Source organism: Panthera pardus, unplaced genomic scaffold (genome assembly GCF_024362965.1).
Source record: "Panthera pardus isolate Hobbes unplaced genomic scaffold, ASM2436296v1 HiC_scaffold_8, whole genome shotgun sequence".
In the NCBI taxonomy this organism is placed as follows: Eukaryota; Metazoa; Chordata; class Mammalia; order Carnivora; family Felidae; genus Panthera; species Panthera pardus.
Window position 1 is genome coordinate 27,500,537 of NW_026527013.1, and position 21,178 is coordinate 27,521,714.

At 41.8% G+C, this 21,178-nt stretch overlaps 1 long non-coding RNA gene across 1 annotated transcript in view; it reads left to right on the forward strand.

Moving 5' to 3' along the window:
* Positions 1-21,178, forward strand: part of LOC109279075 (uncharacterized) — a 92,940-nt gene that overhangs the window by 1,063 nt on the left and 70,699 nt on the right. The gene's annotated exons all lie outside the window — the stretch shown is intronic.

The window sequence follows — 21,178 nt, forward strand, 5'->3', positions numbered from 1 at the left end:
TGGGCAGAAAGAGCCTCCCCTGGATTGTGAGGAGTGACCACTGTACACGTGGGAATTAAAGGTAAAGGCAAGGGGAAGTTTCCAAAAGGGACTTTCATATGCTAAAGAAGACTCACCAGATACTGGAGGCCTTGATGTAGTCAAGCTAAGGTGGTTTTTCTAGCAAATCAACATTAAGACAGTAGGGAGTTCCTGGAGAAACATTTTACTCTGCCTGCCTCAAGTATTTGTCAATGGGCTGCAGGTTATAAGGAAATTTAATTTGACCATGTCCTCATGCCTTTGTTTCCCTCATCAATCCCAGCTATAGAGGCAGAATGAAAATTTGAATAATGAATTGTCCATTTTTACATCTTTGAAGCTAAACAAAAGTGTCCTAACCTTTAAAATCAACTGTAATGTTAACACCCATAGCAGAGTGGCAAATGTATAACGTATACATTAGTGGATTTCTTTAATTAAGAAATGAGCACTTTCCAAGTTTGGACCTAATGTATCTTGATCAATCTTAAGAAAGCAATTAGAACCTCAAGCTAGTCTTCTGCAGGTCCCATTCTGTCTAGTAGAGAAGACTCAACTAAGAGAAATGATTTTAATTTCCCTGTTAAGGAAACATTTAGGGTCATTATGTACTTATCAGAAACAGTTAACAATGGACAATCACTGCAATTGTTCAGCCACTTCCTGAGAATGAATCCAATTGTCTCTATAATACCTTTGACCATGTCATTTTCTAAGAATGGAGATGATTGATTATTCTATTATTTGACCAACCACAACTATGACAGGCAAGGTCATATATGTGCGTTTATAGTCTCTGGTCTAATGAAAAGTGTAATTAAACCAAAAGGGAACTTTCAAAAATGAGTGCTTTGGGACCGATGTAGAAAACTTTTGGGAGCGTGTGTGTGCGCATGTGTGTGTGCATCTGTTTAACCAAAGAGATGTGGACCAGGTAAAGAATCCCTTGACAGTGTTAAACCACACAATAAATTAGAGCGAGCTGTCTTCTGTAGCTTCCTGTGAGTGATAAAAGGGTATTGACAGTAGAATTAAGCCTGTGGGATGTGAATGTGATAACAGAACTCCTTACAGTAAGATGCTTGTTACTGCAACATTTTAAATGGAATGTTTAATTACCTTTGGCTCTCTTCCTTTCCTGATCTCCCTTCCCCTCCCCTTTTGCCCCAGTAGGGAAATATTATAACACAATGAAGAATATTTCAGAGAGGAAGGGGAAAAAATAAAAGCCCTTAAAAAAAACACATTAGCACATCAATGCTCCAAACACAGCAAAGCCCATTATCTTTTTCTATTTAAAATTAGTTTGCCCTCTGTATTTGACTACTATTTTATTACAAATAATCACCTTAGTTTGGTGGCTTCTGTGTTCTTCAATCCATTACAACTAAAATCCCAGTTAAGATTTTAAGCAAATGCAAAATTCCATCAACTTGCTGAAAGAGAGTGTGGTCTCATTTAGTAGTAATGAAATTTTATTTTAAGCAACATTATGGATATTCTGATTTGCTAGTTTAGTCACTTTAAGTGGGCAACGGAAGCTCCAGGATGTTAACATCAAGTAAATCAAACATGACAGTTTTTACTATGTCTTACACTGATGTTTAAAGTCACAAAATAACATCCCTTAAATTCTGACAAAAACAAGTCTCATGAGCACTTTACTCTGTATGGGTAAGACAGCTGACCTTTCAGGGATATTCACTCTCAATATTTGAGCAACTAACATATGACACAGAAATATCCACTGCCATCTCACTATCATCCCCTGCAAATTCCCCTCCAGAGGTTCCTGCAGGTCATAAAGAGGGGCAGTGGTGCTGAAACTCAGTGATGAATTCCATGGGACTCTGAGGCTCACCAACTTAAAAACATGGCTATTTCCTCTAGGTATGGTTGTGCAAGTGACAGCATTTCTTCTCTTGACCATGATAGGATTACAATAATTGTTGGGAATCCTATTAACCAAACTGTTACTAGCTAAGAGTATTTATGGTCTTTCAGCACTCAGTTGTGCAAGCAAGTTACCTGTTCCCAGCTTCACCAGCCAAGTGGCCAGCCCTTCCCACAAATGAAAATGAAAGATGTTTTTAGGAGGGAAATAAAAGCTATCTCCTGGGATGTTTCAGAGAAGCCACGAAACGCATGAACTTTTGTGACACACCCTAGAAAGTCTTAGCCTGATGTGGCAGATTCATGGTCTTTTGCTCAGAAGTCTCTCTGTTACTGTTGACGTTTCTAGATAAAATAATAGAAATGAAGGTACTTCATAGTCTATTTGTCTAGACTCTGGACTCAAGTTTTAGATTCAGATAAAAATTCCAAAACTCTTCCTGTTTCTAAAGTTGCTTACCAAAGAATATAATATAGTTTTAAACATGCAATTTGTGTTCCATAATGAGATATTTCTATAAGAGGTATGATGAGGCTGGAGGGTTGAGACCAGGCTTTGCCATTTTGTGACTGTGGATCTCACCCTCTTCCTCCATAATGTAATTCACTGAGATGCCATGGAAACATGAGGTGACAGTTCATATCATTAGAGAAGAAAGAGTGGCTGGCGTGCTGAGCTGATAGCCAGGTGGCCTGACTCCACTTTGGCCCTAGAGAGCTTGCACTGGGTCTTGAGAGACCACTTCATCTCTCTGGACTTCATTTTCTTGATTTCTTCATTTTCTTTCTTTTATTTTTAGTTTGTTTATTTATTTTGAGAGAGAGAGAGATAGAGTGCATGTGCAGGTGGGGCAGGGGCAGAGAGAGAGAGAGAGAGAGAGAGAGAGAGAGAGAGAATCCCAAGCAGGCTCCACATTATCAGCATAGAGCCTGATGCAAGGCTTAAACTCACAAAATGTGAGATCATGACCTGAGCCAAAGTCAAGAGTTGGACCCTTAACCGACTGAGCCACCCAGATGCCCCCAACCTTTATCTTTTTTCTCTGTTTTCAAAGAAGGAGGCTGGGACCAGGTGTCCCTGCTCATCCTATAACTCTCTGTTACTACTCTTTATCCACCCTGCTCAAAAAGGCAAGTTTCAGAGTCGTTAGTGTTTTCCAGTGGATGGAATGGTGGTGGAGCAGTAAGGTTTTGGAATCAGTTGCATCTGAGTTCAAGCTCGGGCCTCACTACTCTAAGCAATATGGCAGTGAGTAGATACCTAGCATCTCTGTGCCTCTGTTTCCTCATTCATGAAGATCACAATGCCATCTTCTCATAAGGCTGACAAGAAGATGAAACTTAAATTTAAAAAGACAAAGCACTTAGCTCAGTGCTGGGCACATAGTAAATGCATGTACTGGTTTTTTGTGGCTGCCTACACAAATGACCACAATCTTAGAGGCTTCAAACAAAGCACATTCATTATCTCACAGTTTTCTAGACTAGAGGTCTGACATGGGTCTCAATGGGCTAGAATCAAGGTATCAGAAGGGCTGTGCTCCCTTTTGAAACCTATCATGGGCTAAGTTGTGTTCCCCAAAATTCATATGTTGAAGACCTAACCTCTAGGACCTCAGAATGTAATTGTATTTGGAGATATGGTGTTCAAAGATGTGATTATGTTAAAATGAGGCTGCTAGAGTAGGTTCTAATCCAGTGAGGTTGGTGTACTTCTAAAAAGAGGAAATTTGGACATACAGAGAGATGCCAGGGATGCATGTACACAGAGGAAGGCCATGTGAGGACACAGGAAGAAGGCACCATCTGCAAGCCAATGAGACAGGCCACAGGAGAAACCAAACTTGCTGACAAGTTGATCTTGGATTTCCAGTCTCCAGAACCGTGATCAAATAAATTACTATTTTTTATGCCACCCAGTCTGTGGAATTATATTATGGCAGCCTAAGAAAACCAATAGGGAACCGCTATGGGAGAATCTATCTTCTTGTCATTTCCAACTTCTAGAAGCCGCCTGTATTCCTTGGCTTGTGGCCCTCTTATGCCATCTTCCAAGCCAGCAACAATGGGTAGATTTCATCTCACACTGTGATACTCTGACTCCTCTCCTGCCTCCCTCTCCACTTATCAGGATATTGGTGATCACATTTGGTCCATCTGGATAACCAAGCATAGTCTCCCTATCTTAAGGTCAACTAACTAGCAACCTGAAGTCCGTTTTCAAACTTTATCCTCCCCTGTAATATAATATAACATATTTATAGGTTTGGGGATTAGCCTGTGGGCATTTCTGGGGGACATTATCCTGCCTACCACAATGTTCAGTTAATTTTAGCTGTTGTATGGAATGGAACTTTTGCACCAGCTTAGCTTACTTTACTGATTCCAGCAGTGGAATGGAAATTACTAAAGAATTAAATTTCACTGAGTATAAACTGGAGAATCATGCTCATTCTGTAGTTTTCTTTTGCCTCCTTCAATACAGCACAAGATTCTGCTGACATAAGACTCCTGGTGCACAGGATAAGTGATGTTCCAATGTGCTGGAATTTTAGCATTCTGATTCAGCTGATATTTCTAGCAAATTGTTGACCTAGTACTATTTATTTAGGGGTTTTCTGCTCTTGGTAGAGTGGCAATTCAAGTCAAGATTTGTCATGCCATTTCTCGCACACCTGCTGTTTTTACCTTTAGAAACGGAGGTTTCAGTGTTTATGGGGAGACCAAGGTTGTATGGTTTCCATTGCATGTTTGGCCTCCATGTGTCCAGAGAAACAAAAAGTGAAGATCATAGAAAACTGGATGATTGTATCTTCAGAAGTGTTCCCAGGCACAAAGGACAGAAATCCAACTAACAGTGGCTTAAACTAAAATGGGAATTTGTTAGTTCACATAACTATAAAATCTTGAATGGGTCTGAATCTGAGTTTGGCTAGAAACAGGGACTATGCAATTTTGGGAGGATTAAGAGTCTCTCTACTCCCATTTCTATGCTTTGTTTGCACCTACTTTGCTGTCACTCCAGGGAGAGACCCCTCAGGACTCTGGGCCCTTGTGACTCTGGCCTTGGCTTAGCCTCCCAGCAAGCCAACCCAATGCAGAGACAGCTCTTCCTTCTCCAAAATCCAAGCCAAGTCCTAGGATTGATTATTCTTAGATCAGTTCAGGTCATGAGACCATCTCCAAACCAATCAGTTTGACATGGAGACACAGTACAATGATAGGCCAGGCTAAGGTCAAGGCTACCCTGGAGCCCTAGAAACGGGAGGAGGCTCAGCTCCACCCCAAACTCACGGACGGAGAATGAAGAGAAATGATTCCCAAGGAAAATAAAAATGACATCTCCAGAAAAGCGGTACACAATATGCAGCATGCAAAAATAACTGATGTCCACCTTGGGTGAGGTTTTTATTGTTACTCTGGAGAAAGGAGCTTCTTATGTCATCTGTCTTACTTGGGCACCAAGAATCCCCTGCTGGACACAGGGCAGGCTCTCCCAGAAATTTATGGATGTTCGGACAAATGACATATAGGAACCAGCAGATATGAAATAAAGTTTGTTAATCATTTATAAACAGCCAAAGGATTCAGTTTCTATTCAGAATGAAGCAAGAGGAAGGAGAGAGAATCAGGTGGTTTGGGGAATTTTATTGGTGCTTAAAAGATAGGGTTGAGATATGGGTTTCCTCTAAACACTGGGGTTTGAGTGGAATGAACTTCCCTGCCAGGTCTTGAGGTTCCTCATGGACTTGCCCAGATATGGAGCAAGTCATAAATGAGGAAGAATGGGGTTTGAAAGCTATCAGCAGTCAAACTTCAAACATGGGCTTAGACTCTTGATTATACTTTCTTACTCTACTTTGAGGTTAAAAACAAAACAAAACTGGGGCACCTGGGTGGCTCAGTTGGTTGAGCGTCCGGCTTCGGCTCAGGTCATGATCTCACGGTTTGTGAGTTCGAGCCCCATGTCGGGCTCTGTGCTGACAGTTCAGAGCCTGGAGACTGCTTCGAATTCTGTGTCTCCCTCTCTCTCTGCTCCTCCCCCACTCTTGCTCTGTCTCTCTCTCTCTCAAAAATAAACATTAAAAAAAATTCAAAACAAAACATAGAAGTCAAGAGTTTGAAATCCTGCCTACGTCAAACAAGCCTTGCCTCCCAGCATTTGTTTCTGATCAGTTTTGGAAAGGGAACATGTGAAAAACTTCCAACCCACCTCCTATTAGCAAGTCTTATAATACACAAAGGAAATGGGTATGATTTGCACATGTGGGTTTCCATTAATGAGCAACAACAATGTATCTTTTCTAAGAGGAAAGTGGTTATCATGGAGATAAAGCTCTGGTGGCTGCATGCTCAGCATGGTGCTAGGGTTGATATTTACAAAGATAAATAAAGCCTAATATTCCTGTCCACAGGAGCAGGTGAAGTGGTTCATGAGATCAATGCACGACTCCTAAGAGCTGAAGTGTGGATGGGGTGTTGCAGATTAGATACAAGTGGTACAGGAGGTGGTGACATATTATTTCTGACCAAGGTCTTATTGCTATCAGGGGATGTTTTAAAAAAGTGATATTCAACATGATGCTTGACAAACTAGATGCATTTTTATGCTCTAAGACTGGATAGACATACAGAACAGGTTAAAAATAACATCAATTACATGAGTATGCAAAAAAGCAAACCATTGTACTCCACAACCCGATGGAATCTCACAGATGGTACATTGAACAAAAAAAGTTCATATAGTATGATTTCATTCATATGTACTTTAATAATAGGCAAAAGTAATCTACCACAATGAATCTAAACAGTTACTTCAGAGTAGAGGTGAGTACTGACTGGGAGGGGGTACAGGGTAGCCTTTGGAAGGTGGGAAAGGGGTTGTAAATTTTCTCATCTTGAGAGGGGTTATAAGGGTGCATATATGTAAACACCCATAAACTTAACATTTAAGATTTATTAGTATATGTGCATTTTACCTAAATGGAAAGAAAAGAAACATGGCAGAAATAGCCTAACAGTAAAAACCATACTTCTGTGCATGCAGAAGACTGAATAATGGCCCCTGAAAGATGTCCATATCATAATCCCTAGAACGTGTAAATATGTTACCTTACATGGTAAGAGAAACTTGACAGATCATGATGATTTTGAGGATCTTGAAGTGGGGAGTTTAGCCTGGATTATCCATGTGGGTCTGGTGTAATCACAAGGGGGCATTATAAGAGGGAACAGGAGAGTCAAAGGCAGAAGAGGGTGATGGGAGAACAGAAGCAGAGGTTGGGGTGATGAGCTCTGAGGATGGAAGAAGGGACCACGAGGCCAGGAATACTGGTGGTCCCTAGAAGCTTGGGAAAGACAAGGAAACATCCCTAGAACCTCCAGGAGGAATGCTGGTCACTAAGACTTGATTTTAGCCCACTGAAACTGATTCATTTCAGACTTCTGACCCACAGAACTGTATAATAATAAATTTGTGCTGTTTTAATCCACCAGGCTTATGGTAATTTGTTACAGCAGCCGTAGGAAACTCATACAGTGCGTATTATTTGCCAAGGAGGGATTACACTTGTATGCTATTTCTAATCTTAGTTCATCTTCATAACTGCCCTTTGAGGCTGATATTAACATTTAACCTCATTTTGCAAAGGAGAAAAGTGAGGCTCAGACAAGTGTCTCCCATACAAAAGAAGTGGAGAAACCATGATTTGGATACAGACTCCAGAGCTCAAGGTCTTCCTCACTCAGTTTTGCCCTTGCCAAGCAGAAGAGGCAGCAGCAGCAAACCCGCAGAGGTCATGGTTTGGAGGACCGAGAGTGCAGCCCATGCCCCAGGAGCAGTCTCATGGCTTTCTTTCTAGTTGGCATGTTCTGCCTGCAGAACAGTCCAGCCTCCTCCAGGGTCTATGGTTGTGAGGAAGAGGGTGTGGATTTGTCAGGTGCTGTAAAAACTTCGGTGACTGGAGACTTGTTTCAGGACCATGGCAAGCATTTGAAATATTTCACTTGTGTCTACTGGGCATCACATTTCATGAAGATGGTGTGATCTAAGTTCACTAAAAAAATAAGTCTCTCCCTGAATGTCCTGTACTGAGTTGATGCTGTCAGCTGTATTCATGTACACACATGAATATGTGTTTGGTTTTACTAGGGAGTTGTACCAAGTTATTGTTCTATCTCCCCAAATCCTAGGATGCCACCAAACCCATCTTTATTTTGCAAATGTGTAGTCAGAAGACTGTTCAGCTGAACTGTACAGAGAATTACATCAACTAATACAGGAGCCAAACCTGTGATTCTGGTTTCTGGAGCTCCATATTCGATGCTACTGAAAATAGGATATGACTTGCCCAGCTAACTGAAAGCAGTGCTCATTTTTCTTTAAGCCTTCTGGATGGTTCTGCCAGGTCATACAGTGAATGGCTGTGGTCTCCACTTTGCCCAAAGAAACACACTGGTTAGGACTGAAGGCTTTGCAGGCAATCAGAATACCAGCTCCATCTCCTACCAGCTGTGTGACCACTGCAGGTCTCTACCCTTCAATATATATCATGTATCTAAAACAGAAGTTTTTATTCTTCCAAACCCAGAAAGAATGTCAGATCTTTCAAGAACTTCAGGGACCATCTAGTCCAGTTTCCACATTTTATAGGTGGAGAAATTTGGCCAAGAGCAGAGGTGAGTGAGTAGGCCAATGGATGAGAGAGAAGTGAGTGGCCATTCCAACTGTATGGATACTGTCAGTGCGAGGTTGGCTGATCATGAAAAAAGCATTACCATCAGAAGCATTTCCGGTATACTATTAAGATCTATGATATGGTAATCATTTGAACAACTATGGTTATTAGTCTTATTTGCAGACACAGTGTTCAATTATGCAGAGCACTCAAGTGCAACAGTCCCATGGAAATTTCTCAGCCATCAGTGCAGAGAGACTATTTTAAATGAATATATTCAGTGGTTTCCTCAGACCTACTTATCATACACAGGAGACCAACTTCCCATGGAAAATCAGTTCACTACAAGGGGAGGCATGGGAGCTTTAAAACACTTCTTATTGCACAGTAGCTAAATAATGTTTTGAATAAATAATCTTACCTTCTTGCCATCTAGGCTGTCCAGAAGGCTGTATGCAAATCTCCAAGTAAGCAGAGGTTAGTTTCTCGGCCTTGTCCTAAGGAACATCCCTATACAAAGAAATCAATACCTCATTATCCATGGAGCCCTCCTGATGCTCACAAGCTGGTTTTATGTATTTATTTGCAATGTGAAGGGAAGCAGGCTTAAAATAAATACTTATAAAAAGACCACAGCACATCACACACCTATACACAATTCAATAACTACATCATATGGACACTCTTCTGGAACTCTTAGACTCAAAATATTCTGTTGGATTTCAAACACCTGTCAGAGTTACCGCTGTCACTATTGGAGAATTTTGCCAAAATTTGCTCAAATTCTCCTTTTTCTGATTGTGTTTTCTCACACCTTTGCTGCAGACTGTGACTAAGCCAGAGCCACTCTGATGAGTCTTGAATGAAGCCTCTTTCCATTGGGAGCTTGTCAAAGTTTAGGAAGGGTTGACCATAAGAAAAAAAGGACCGGGAGTCCTATCTGGGACTTCAAAGTTTTTTTTTTTTTTTTTTTTTTTCAAAATAGTTTGAACTGGCCTAAGTGGTATTAGAGGGTGATGGATGGAGCTTGGGTTGGCCTCTCAATTGAACAAAATGCATTCTACTGATGAGTGTGGCTTCAGCGAAAGACCAGGAAGCAAAGCTCTGGATTTGACTTTGTGTCATAGGGTAGAGGGTTTTCAGCTCCCTGGGCCCAAAGTCTGGAATGATAAGCTGTCCAGGCCTGTGCATTCAGCTGAAGAAAAGACTGCAGCCAGACCAGAAAAAGTTAAAAAAAAAAAAAGCCTTTTCTGTAGAATCCTTTAGCCTAGAAAGGATTTCATTCAGCAAAGAGTCCATGAATGGAACCTCTGGGGATACTCCTTAAAATAGATCCAGATATTCACACATGGCCTGTCCTTTGGATAAGCTCACACATAGACTTTAGAACTACCTTTGCCATAAAGATCACATCTTTTTACACCCTCACATGCTCCTCCTGTCAGCCTCTAGCCTTAGTCTGCCCATTGCATTAGGGATCCTTGATGTTTTCTTAGCAAGAAAAGAATGGTGATAGGATGTGTCCCATTATGCAGGAGCTTGTCTACCTTAGGAATATATCACTTAGTTTGGATGCATTGGTAGAGCTTTTCAGTCCTGGGGAAAACATAGGAATACTTACTATTCTAAGGACATTTTTTTTTTTAGTTCAGTCGTGCAGTTGCTCTGTCCTTTAAGAAGTCCTGTGCTCCAAGTTTGTGTCCCACTTAATGTACAAAGGCAACTGTGGGAGGGTGAATGAGAAGGTGGTTCTGCTGTTAGTTCTTTATTCATTTATCCAATCAGTGTGTGTGTGTGCACGTGCACACGTGTGTGTGCGTGTGTATTTTAAGAATAGTGCTTTTTAAATGTTTATGTATTTTTGAGAGAGAGCAGGGGGAGGGGCAGAGAGACAGGGACAGAGAGAATCCCAAGCAGGTTCCACACTGTCAGCACAGAACCTGATACTGGGCTCAAACTCACAAACCACGAGATCATGACCTGAGCTGAAACCAAGAGTTGGACGCTTAACCAACTGAGCCACCCAGGTACCTCAGTCAGGATATTCTTACTCAGAATTTACTATGTGCCTCTTTGCTAAGTGCTGGGCATATTGAATTAATAACAGAGTTCATTCCTTGCCCTCATGAAGCTTCCTTGCTTTCTAGTGATGGAGACAGAGTAAACACATATAGTACTCCCTGGATGTGATAAGAAGAAGGAATTAAATAAATAAGAGGCTGATGCTGCCAGCACTGTAGAGGAGCCTCATCAGCTGTGGGCACAGCAGGTCTCTTGGAGGAGGTAGTATTGAAGCTGAGACTTAAACCATGAGAGAAAGCCACCTAACACTGGAATCAGGAAAAGAACATTCTAGACAGAGGAAAATAGAAAATGAAAAGGCACTGGGACAGGAGAGAACTTGGTGAAATTGATATTATAAGAAGGAAAAGCTGTCTAGTAAAAGGGGAACCTGGCAAGGAAAGAGGAGAGCAAGTGTCAGAGAGGTGGGCAGAGGCAAGATCCTAGAGAAGCTTATAGGCCAGGGATAGGCATTTGGGTTTTATTTTATGTACAGTGGGAACCATTAAAATATTTTAAGTGGAAAATAATGGGCTCTGGCTGACACCTTTTAGTGAAATGTGATTCACGTGGAGGATAAATTAGAGCATGGAAACCAGGAGGAGGGGCTGGGAGATTGTCCTCGAAGTCAGACCAGTGTTGATGGTGGTTTGGTCTAGAGCAATGGCAGAGGAGCAAGAATAGAGAAATAGGTGGAAAGATAGAGGGGCATACCGTGAGACTATGAGTCTAAAGATGCACTAAGCAAGGTGATGGACTTGCTGTGGAAGGGATCCCTGAATGTTAACTTAGTGGATGGTACAAAATAGATGCTCAATGAAGGTTTGATCTGAAGTGAATCACATTTAGAGTTTTAGGTTCAAATTCAGTCTTTGCTTCTTATGGACATTTAGGCTCTAGGGGAGAAAAATTAATTTCCCCTCTACTCTTCTGGGTTCTTGGCTGAGAGCCCCCCCACCTTTCCCCATAATGAAAAGACAGATTAACATGAGAAAAAAATTTAGTTGTATACATACCTAAGGTAGCCCCCCAAAGATATGAGACTTAAAGGCAGTCAGACAATGAGGCTTATATACTATCCTGAGCTATATACTATCCTGATCTTTGGAAAAGGGTTAGGGGTCTGGGGCTTTAAAGGGAAGAAGGCAATTCACAGAAAGGTGAGAGGAGGTGATGTGAGGTAAACCAAGGTAACCCTGCCATGCATGTAAGTCTCTCAGGGAGAAAAGTTCTCTCTGGAAATAGCTCTCTTCTCAGTATACACCCCTTACCTACATTTTCTTGGGTAGGTAAGAGGGAGGTAAAAAGCTTTGCCTGGCTCTGCTGAGTCTGGATTGCTTTCAGTCCCACGTGCCAAAGTGGCACATTTTGAGATGGCACATTCTGCTTCCCTTCATGGCAAACCCTTTACTCCCTCTCAGTGAGGCTTGGAGGGGATAGCAGATCTACAAATCCTTTGTAAGTGGCCGGCCACCCACATGCAAGGATTATGATGAGGACAGACATTTCTGGAGATATCAGTGCTCATACTGATTTTACAAGGCTCTTGGTGTTCACTGACCAGAGCTTGAGTGGCAGATGACCAGCAGAACTTTGCATTTTATTTCTACTTCTACCCTGACTTCGAGGTTAAATCCTTGTGGGCCTTCCTATGCTGGGAAAGTAGAGAATGCTCCCTGCCCTTCCATTATTGACTTTGGATGAGTTTGTCCAGATCTTGTCAATTCAGATGCTCATTTGGCTGATGGACAAGAGGTTAGTGGGAACCAGGCTGCTACCACAGACCCATCTCAGGAAAATCAAAGAGCAGCTGGGGGGCTCTTGGGGACTTATTCGTGGAGAACATTTGGGTATGTGGCTAATTATATGCTTTATTATGGCTGCTGATTTGTGCTAGAAGCTGGTACCATGCATGTTAGCATTTAGCTCTAGTTAATGAAGTTGAGTTAAGCATTCAATATATCACTGAGCTCGCAATTTCTCCTCTTGGCTAGAACAACTTGGTGTAGAAAACTAATGGGTGATGGTGTTGGGGAAGAGAACACATTCACATAGTGAGTTTATTCCCTGTGACTTTGGGCTGTCTCCGATGTTGCATTGTGCACACACAGTATTAATGTGAGATAATTTTCAGTGGGATAAAACCCTGGGCTGTGTTAAGAGAAATATCACTGTGATTGCTCATTAGCATAATCACAAAGAGCCCCTGTGTGGGCTCCAATGAGGCCAACTGGAACCCTGTGGTTTCTTTTGAGATAGTCTTCATGTTTTAAAAAGAAATGGAAGCTGGCACAAAAATGTATTCAGCATGTGCCACTCAGCTCAGACCTAAGTTTAACCATCACTGATAACTTTAAAATACAGAGGATAAACAAGGTTACTTTTGACCTTTGCAATGAAGAAAATTATTTGCTCTGCTTTCATTCGTATTAGGAGGGGTTGTACATGTGGATCAATGAGATAATAGACTCACCATTTCATTTTTCTTTCACTGCCATCTTTCATGTTGGGCTGAAAGAAGAAAAAAACAAAACACAAAACAATGTCCTCTATGAAAAACAACTAGGTTGACCTTGATTCTTAGACATTCTTCCTCAGAGCCCAACTCCAGAGACCAGACACTCCGAAAGGTTTGGCAGGGAAGGGGTTGAGCTGCCCTGATGGGGCTGGTTACCAGAACCTCAAGTCTTCCAGAAAATCTGTTTTGAGAGCTTGCAAGCCTTCCAGAAAAGCTGGCTTGAGAGCTGTCCACCCCACAACCAAGACTTCATCTCATGCGAATTAGCACATTCTTCCACTGTGTTGGGGTGTTCTATAGTGTTGTGGGGCAAGTAACTGGCTAGTTTTCCTTGAGCACTTAGAGTAAACACCAACCACTATGCTAGGTGTTTGAAATGCAGTACTTGACCCATCCTCATTGCTGCTTCACGGAGGCCACTGCCCCTTGAATGCCCAGATATCAAATGAGAAAAACAGAAAATACAGCAGACAATGGGAAATGACTCTTAAGTCAAACTGATTTCCAAGTTCAAAGTTCTAAACTAAAGGTGGGAAAACATTTTCCTTTAAGGGCACATAGTATGTAGTTTTGGCTTTGCTGGCTGTGAGTTCTTTGTTACAACTCACCTCTGATATAGAGGGACTGTGCCATAGACAGTATGTGAATGACAGGTGTGGCCATGTTCTACTAAAAATCTTTTACAAAAACGGTGGATATCCAGATTCACCCTGTGCCCCATGGTTTGCTGACCCCTATTCCTAAATGCCTGCTTCTTTTTTCTCCTCCGGGATCTTTGATGATTTCAAGCTTTGGAGTCCCATAGAGCCGGGCTCACATTCAGTCTCTGCCACTTGGTTACCATGTTGTGTTGGAGAAATCACTTATGGTCCATGAGCTTGGTTTTCCTTATCTGTTAAATGGGCTGAAGGACATCCTAAGAGGGTAGTTGAGAAAATCAAATGAGAGAATGAGTGTGAAACCTGGAACACAGAGTGTGTCGCTGAGAGAGCTGATGGACTGTGGCCTCAGGTCCTTGGGAGATGCTGTGCTGATCCTGCTCCTGACTCCAGGAAGAGTCAACCTAGGTCTGTGTGTGGTACCCAAGCCTCCTCACAGCAGGCAGGGAATGTTCTGGGGCCAGGGACCAGCTTTAATTCCTGTTTCTGTCTCCAAAAGAACAATTTGGCATCAGGGAACAAAAGTCAGCTTACAATGGGAATTCAGGCCCCTAAGATCCCAGAGAATGTGGGGTCTAATATTAAAGCACAAAGGAGGAAAGCAAGACATTTTTTAAAAAAGCTTTTTAGAAATGGTAAGAGATACAAAGAGCCCCTCACTGTTTTACACTTGTAAAGAGACCCCTGCCGGATTCCCAGTTCTAATCTGCAATAAAAAGCTACAGGGCTACAATAAGGCATCTGGTTCCATTGACTCACTTCCTTTTTTCTCCATAGCCTCTGGCATGAAAACTCAAACCAGTGAGACACTTTAGAATTGGCTTCAGCAGTGCTTTTCCTGTCAATCAGCTGCAGGTACTGGAAACACAAACATGGTGATATGACACAATTTCTGTTTTAATATCTGTACTTCTGATATGATCACCCTAGAGGAACCACAGTCCTCAGCTATTTACTTACAGCTCCCTGTGGCACAGAAGCCTGGGGCAATTAAACCACAGAATTAGATTGAAATAATAGTAATGGTGGTGATGAGAACACACAGGGCCAGACAGGCTGGGTCCTGGCTCAGCCTCACATAGGCAGGGTGAGTGGGCTTTGGTCATTTTATTTAACAAGTGTTATACACATTTATCTATTTTCCTTTACTGAGACAAGCAAAGAATGATTCATTCTTTTCTCTCCTATCACCTGTTTAGTAGCTTAAATCCCAAAAGGCATTATTAGCTCACATAACTAAAAAGTCTAGGGGTCTATTGGCTTCAAGTATAGCTGGATCCAGGAAGCCTAATCCATGTCATTAGAATTTAGATACCCTCACACACACTTTGTGCATGTTTTCTCCCTGCCCCCCTCTTTCTTTCTCTGCATCTCTCACTCATTTATTCATTAAATAGATGGAAAAAAATAGAAGGGCCCGATGACAATAGTGTCGCTGAGGTTTAGAGTCAGGTGAGGGTGGTCAAAGAAGATTTGCTGCAGGAGGAAGTGTCTGTGTTTGGGATTCAACCTGTACTTACCAAATACCTACTGGACTTTTCGCCATGGTTGTCCAGTTTCCTGGACACCATCCTGTACCAACAGCATGAGAGTCTCAAGGAAAGGCTCTGACCTATGTTTTTCTTTAGCAAGTTCCCTCTGAATCTTGTGCACATTCCAGCTGAGAACAATCTTAGGGGGTAATAGCCTCTCATTCTGCACAATTAAGCAATGAAATTTAATCCAAGCCTGCATAGTGAAGCTAGACTAGGAAGTATAAAATATGTAGGATGGATACTTTAAAGAGTTTCCAGAACACTAACTCTGGAAGGCCGTTGGATCCCTGTATTCTCTAGCCTTCCTGAGTAATGGACACAGACAACCCTGACTTACAAGTGAGCCCTGTTGTAGGTAGACAGCCTCCCTGGGACCCTATAGAAGATGGTATTGTCTTTTTCATGCAACAGTGCAGAAAGCATGGAAGTCTTGTGTAGAGTCTATCTCTAGCCAGACTTAGCTCTGGATGATGTGCCTAGAAAAAAAGCCTCATAGATACTAAGATCCCGGGACATTTTCATGAGTTCCTTTCATCTATCGCTGCAATCTTGGGAAAGGAAAGTGCAGTGTTTCTAACTCATGTGCTCCTAGATCTTCTTGCTATACCAGATCTTAGTGAGGGCTCTGAAGTCTGCAGAGAGATGGCTGTGGTCACCATTTTGCTCTGCCCCCACAGGCTGACCTTGAACAACTCTGAGCCTGTTATTGAGCATTTCTGAGCCTCAGTTTTCTCCTAGGCAACACCTATCTCGCAAGATTGTGAAGATTAAAAGCAAGAACTCATGGGAGATGTTTACCATAAGATCTGGCACCTAATAAGTACTCAATAAATCTCAGCTACTTTGACTTGATCTTATTAGTACTTGACCTATGTTGTGCACAGAGAGGAGAAATAAGATTTTAATATGAGAAAGCTACCCGGTTCGTACATCTTTTGCAAACTAGTATTCGGTCAATAGAGCCTTGGGGAAAGATTTGGCTTCTATTAGTTTCTCTACTGGCCTTAATTACATAAAATTAATTATATATAATTATACAGAAATGATAATGAATATTTAGTTCCTTTCCATGAAGGAATCAACAGAACTTAGTAGTTAAGACCAAGACTTTTGGTGCAGGCGAGCCTTGTTCTGTCACTTAACTAACTCTACAATCTTGGGCAAGTGATTTAACTTCTCCAGCCTCAATTTTCTAGTGTATAACATGGGAAGAATAATAGGATTCGTTTCACTGGCTTGTTGTGAAGATTAGTTGATTTTTGGAAGTAAAGCACCATGTTTGCTCCACGGAAAGTGGTCCTCCTCCACCACTATCACCACCACTATCAGTTACAAAGACCCTTGTCAAGAGGTGTATCTGCGTGTTCCATATGGAAAGACAGTTTTGTTGGGTTTTCCTTTTTCTTACAAAAAAATGGCTATATGGGGCACCTGGGTGGCTTAGTCAGTTAAGCATCTGATCTCAGCTCAGGTCATGATCTCACAGTTTGTGGGTTCAAGCCCCACATCAGGCTGTGTGCTGACGCCTCAGAGCCTGGAGCCTGCTTTGGATTCAGTGTCTCCCTCTCTCTCTGCCCCTCCCCCACTCATGCTCTGTCTCTCTTGCTGTCTCTAAAAAATAAAATAAAAACATTAAAAAATGTCTATGCAATAAAATGGCTTATTACTATCTACACTACTTATGTTACCAAAAAGGGGCTCTGCCAGATGGAGAAGAGAAGCTTGGATTGGAAGAAGTGGAAGAGGGGGATAGAATGACTTTCTCAGGTTACTTAAGACTGAATGTTCCAGGATCCTTGGGATTGGGATTGTGGGGTGCATCACCAATTTTTTTTTGTTGGATTTAGTTCTCTTTTCCTCCCTTTACCTGTTCATCTCTATTTTTTTTTTCTTTAGATGGTTATGGATATGGAGGTCTAGATTTTGCCCCTTGAAGTTGGGTCATTGCTTTTCTTCTATGGCAAATGCTGGAAAAACACAAAAGCACCATTTGTTTCTTTCTGCTTATTCATTCTTGCAACAGAATAGCTGGAGAATGGAGGAAAGCCCTATCAAAGGCATTCCTGTTCAAAGGAAAAACTCAATGATCACTATTACTGTTGGAAGTTCCTTCTGCTGCTTTGACAGCATAATCATTTTTCTCTCCTTGATTTTTGCCTGTTTCCCTGAGGCACCTGAACCTGAGATAGTTTTCCCCCTTTCAAGATGTGCCTATTGATTAGAAGGCATTAGGGGAGACTCAGCATGGTTCTAGGGCACGACCAGGGCACACCCAGGCCACACAGAGCTGGGTCTGCATTGCCACCAGTGGGAGGCATAGCACTGCTAGGGCAGGAGAGGATTTTTGGAGGCCGGGTACAAAAGAGCCAAAAAAACCCATTAAATCATAAGGCGCAATGTTGTTCTCTTTCCACCTTCTCTTTGAATCCTCAAGGAGCAGGACTCTGTCCGGTGCTAGTGTATTTTAACACCTCTATAACACTTACTAATGTCCCTTTATAATAAAGCAGGCCTTGAGGCAGGGTTTTTAGCAGCTCACAGGACCTAGATAGAATTTAATAGCTTTTATTCATCCTTATGGTTAGCTTCTGTTTATGGCAAGGGATACTGGTTTTCCACTTGCTGCAGTAATTTTAAGTTTCCTTGAACAAATGTAAGTAAAAATGAGAGTTAGGTAAAATAAAATATATCAATAACACAGGCATAGTTATGGCAAACACGTTGAAGCCTGGGAAGGTTGCCAAGAGCTAGAGTTTGGGAAAATTGCGCTCGGTGTAATGACATACTATCCCTCTTTTGGGCTTACTTCCAAGGCGGAGCCACCCTCTCATGAAGTCGGATGGCTCCATGTATCAGTCTGTGAGTCTGCATGAACACAAAAGACCAAGCTCTCCAGAGGGATAAAGAGATGGTAACAGGGGATATTTTAGCTTTAGTCTTTGGGTGTGAGTGAAAGGGGCTCACCAGGCTCCGTCCCCAGAAAGAGGACAGCAAAGAGATGAAACTTCAGAGTTTTGTCTATTGGGGTTTACATCTCAGCCACAAAAGTGTCATCACGGATTCTGGATTCACACCATCGGGTTTCAACTGAGCTCTGACACTTACTAACTGGTTAACCATGGGCAAGCCATACATCCTTGTCCTGCAATTTTCATATCTGTAAAATGGGATACTGATAGACTTACTCATAGGGTTGTTGTGCATATTGATTGAAATAATAATATAGAGTACCTAGAAAAAAAATGCCTGGAACATTATCTCGTGGTAAGTGTCTAATAAATGTCAAATACTATTATTGTCACCATCCTTGCCACCACCTTAGGTAACATCATTTCTGAGCTTCATTTTCCTTGTTGGTAAAATCAGTCTAGTACGATCTGCCCCAAAAGGTACATGGCTGATGCACAATCAATGCAGGCTCCCTTCTATTGTCTTCTCCTGAAAATGTGAGACAGGTAAGCTAATGCAAACTTCTGAATCTGTAGGTATGTGGCTTTTGTACCTTACTTAATTTTGACTGGGAGTACAACCACAATGGGGTTTTTGAGTGCAGATGCCAGCCCATCCACCAAGTCACTGGTGATGCTTGATATCCACAATTGTGGGAGGCAGATATGAATGTCAGTCATTCAAAATGGCACCTTTACCTTCTGGTGGAGTCCTTTGACTAACCAAGCCAAACAAAGTCACCCCATTTGTAAGAGTCCTTGTGAATAGCCATATTCTACCTATATATAGCATAGGTGAGCTTCTTTTCACCTAAGATAGAAACATAGACGTCTTCAGCTGCTAAGCCTGATTTTAAACCCATGTTGCTTCTCGTGGCTGAAGTTAGCACCATTTTATTAAGTTGGTAGTGAGCTATGGCTGCCCCACTTTTCCTTTGTTCATCTATCGATCTAAACTAATCACTTAATTAGCCCAGACAAGACGTCTTCTACGGTGTTAAATAACTCCAGAAACCTACTGGAGATGCTTGAGTGGACCGATTGGATTTAACCTGCATTTCATTACCTGTAGACTAAGATATGTGAAATTCAGGGCCTGGAAAACAAGCTGGATTCTGTACTGGGAACAAATTGTGTTTAAATGTAGAAAAAAAAATCCCTTTCAAAGCTAGTGGTTTTCAAAGTGTGGGCCCTGACACATGAGTGTCAGCATCACCTGGGGACATGTCAGGTCTCACTCCAGATCTCTTGAATTGGAAACTCTGGAGGTACAACCTTGCAGTCCATTTTAACAAGCCCTCTCAATGATAGCAATGGAAAACTGCTGCTTTAGGCTGTCTCTCAAGGTTATGGACTTATTTTTGTGGGTCAACCTCTTAGCAGAAAGAAGAAAAAGAGGGGATAGGCAGGAAAAAAAATCAAAAAGGTGGGGGAATGAGGGCTGAGCAACCTGGAGGGAAGACTGTGTGACCTTGGACCAGCAGCCTGGGGGCTCATTGGGAATCTGAGAGAATTATTTCAGATTCTTCTTTAGGAATGGCATGGGATAGGGAGATGTTCAACTGTGACCAGGGTGACAGAATGCTCAGAGGGTGACCAAAATGCTGCTATATTGTAGAAGTGGGAGAGGACAGTGGGAACATCTCTAGGTAACATAAAGAACACAGGAAAACCTCAATTGCTCTCAGAGGGCTTCCCCAGGATGAACACACTGAGAGTACTTAGTAAATGCTCACTGGTTTGACAAAGATTGAACCTTGGTGGCCTAGATTGGTTTTCCCCAGATAATGTTGATCTGGAAAAAGTAAGTGTGTTTATTAGGGCTGGTTTGTAGGGAAGATGAGGAATTACCCATAGGGTATCAACTGTGCCTTCTTGTCCTGTCTTCTGAGAAAAACTTGGCTTTAGAGGAAAGAGCTCCAGGATTTAGTGTGGGAACATGTGTTTTTACTAGTGTGTGACCTTAAGCAACTCACTCACTCTGTATTGCAAGTTTCTCATCTATAGAAGGAGAACAGTAGTTACAGCCAGATGTTTTTATTCAGCATTGCAGCATGGGCACCTAATACATGCAATACTTGGCACACAGTGGTGATTGGATAAATATTTGTTTAAAAGAAAAAGAGAGAAAAAAGAAGGAAGATGGTTGATTATTGTGATGCTTAAATAAAATAGTGCTTTGAAAATGCCTGACATAATGCTGGGTATAAAGATATTCTGCAAGTATTATTCAGGAGGAGGAGGAGGAGAGGAGGTAAAGGAGGAAGATGATAGGATACAGAAAACCATCTTCCAGGCATCTAGAATTGGGCCCGTATTCTTGCTGAAAATAGTCCTGCTCTTCCCATTCCTCTTCCCTTTGCAATCCATGGTTACTCCCCTTCCCAGTGACACCTTAGGAGCCATCTCACTTTTGGCTGCTGGACCCATAGCCTTCAATTTGATGCATATTATAGTTGGTCAGATGTTTTCAGAAATGAAATGAACTGCAAGCATGTGACCATGTTTGAGAGTTGGTGGTGGTGGTTATTGCAAGTAGGACTGATGAGTTTTCAATCCCTGTAAGTAATTATATGTTAATTATTTTTACATTGTTCTCTTTCTAGGATAGGTAATCATTAACCTTTTAGTTAACACATTTGCCTCACAGTCAGAGTAAGCATTTTTAGTAATGCTCTTCCTGTATATTATTAAGTTATAGAAATGTCATTAGTTGCTTTCATTTACATGATTAAAGGGATGCTCTAACCTTGAGAATGTTTAAATATTCCCTGCCTTTCCTTAACTATCCCTTTGCTTTGAACATCAGTACAAAGGACCAATGTACCAACTTGATAGTTCAGGAGAGAAACTGGGAATGGTACTT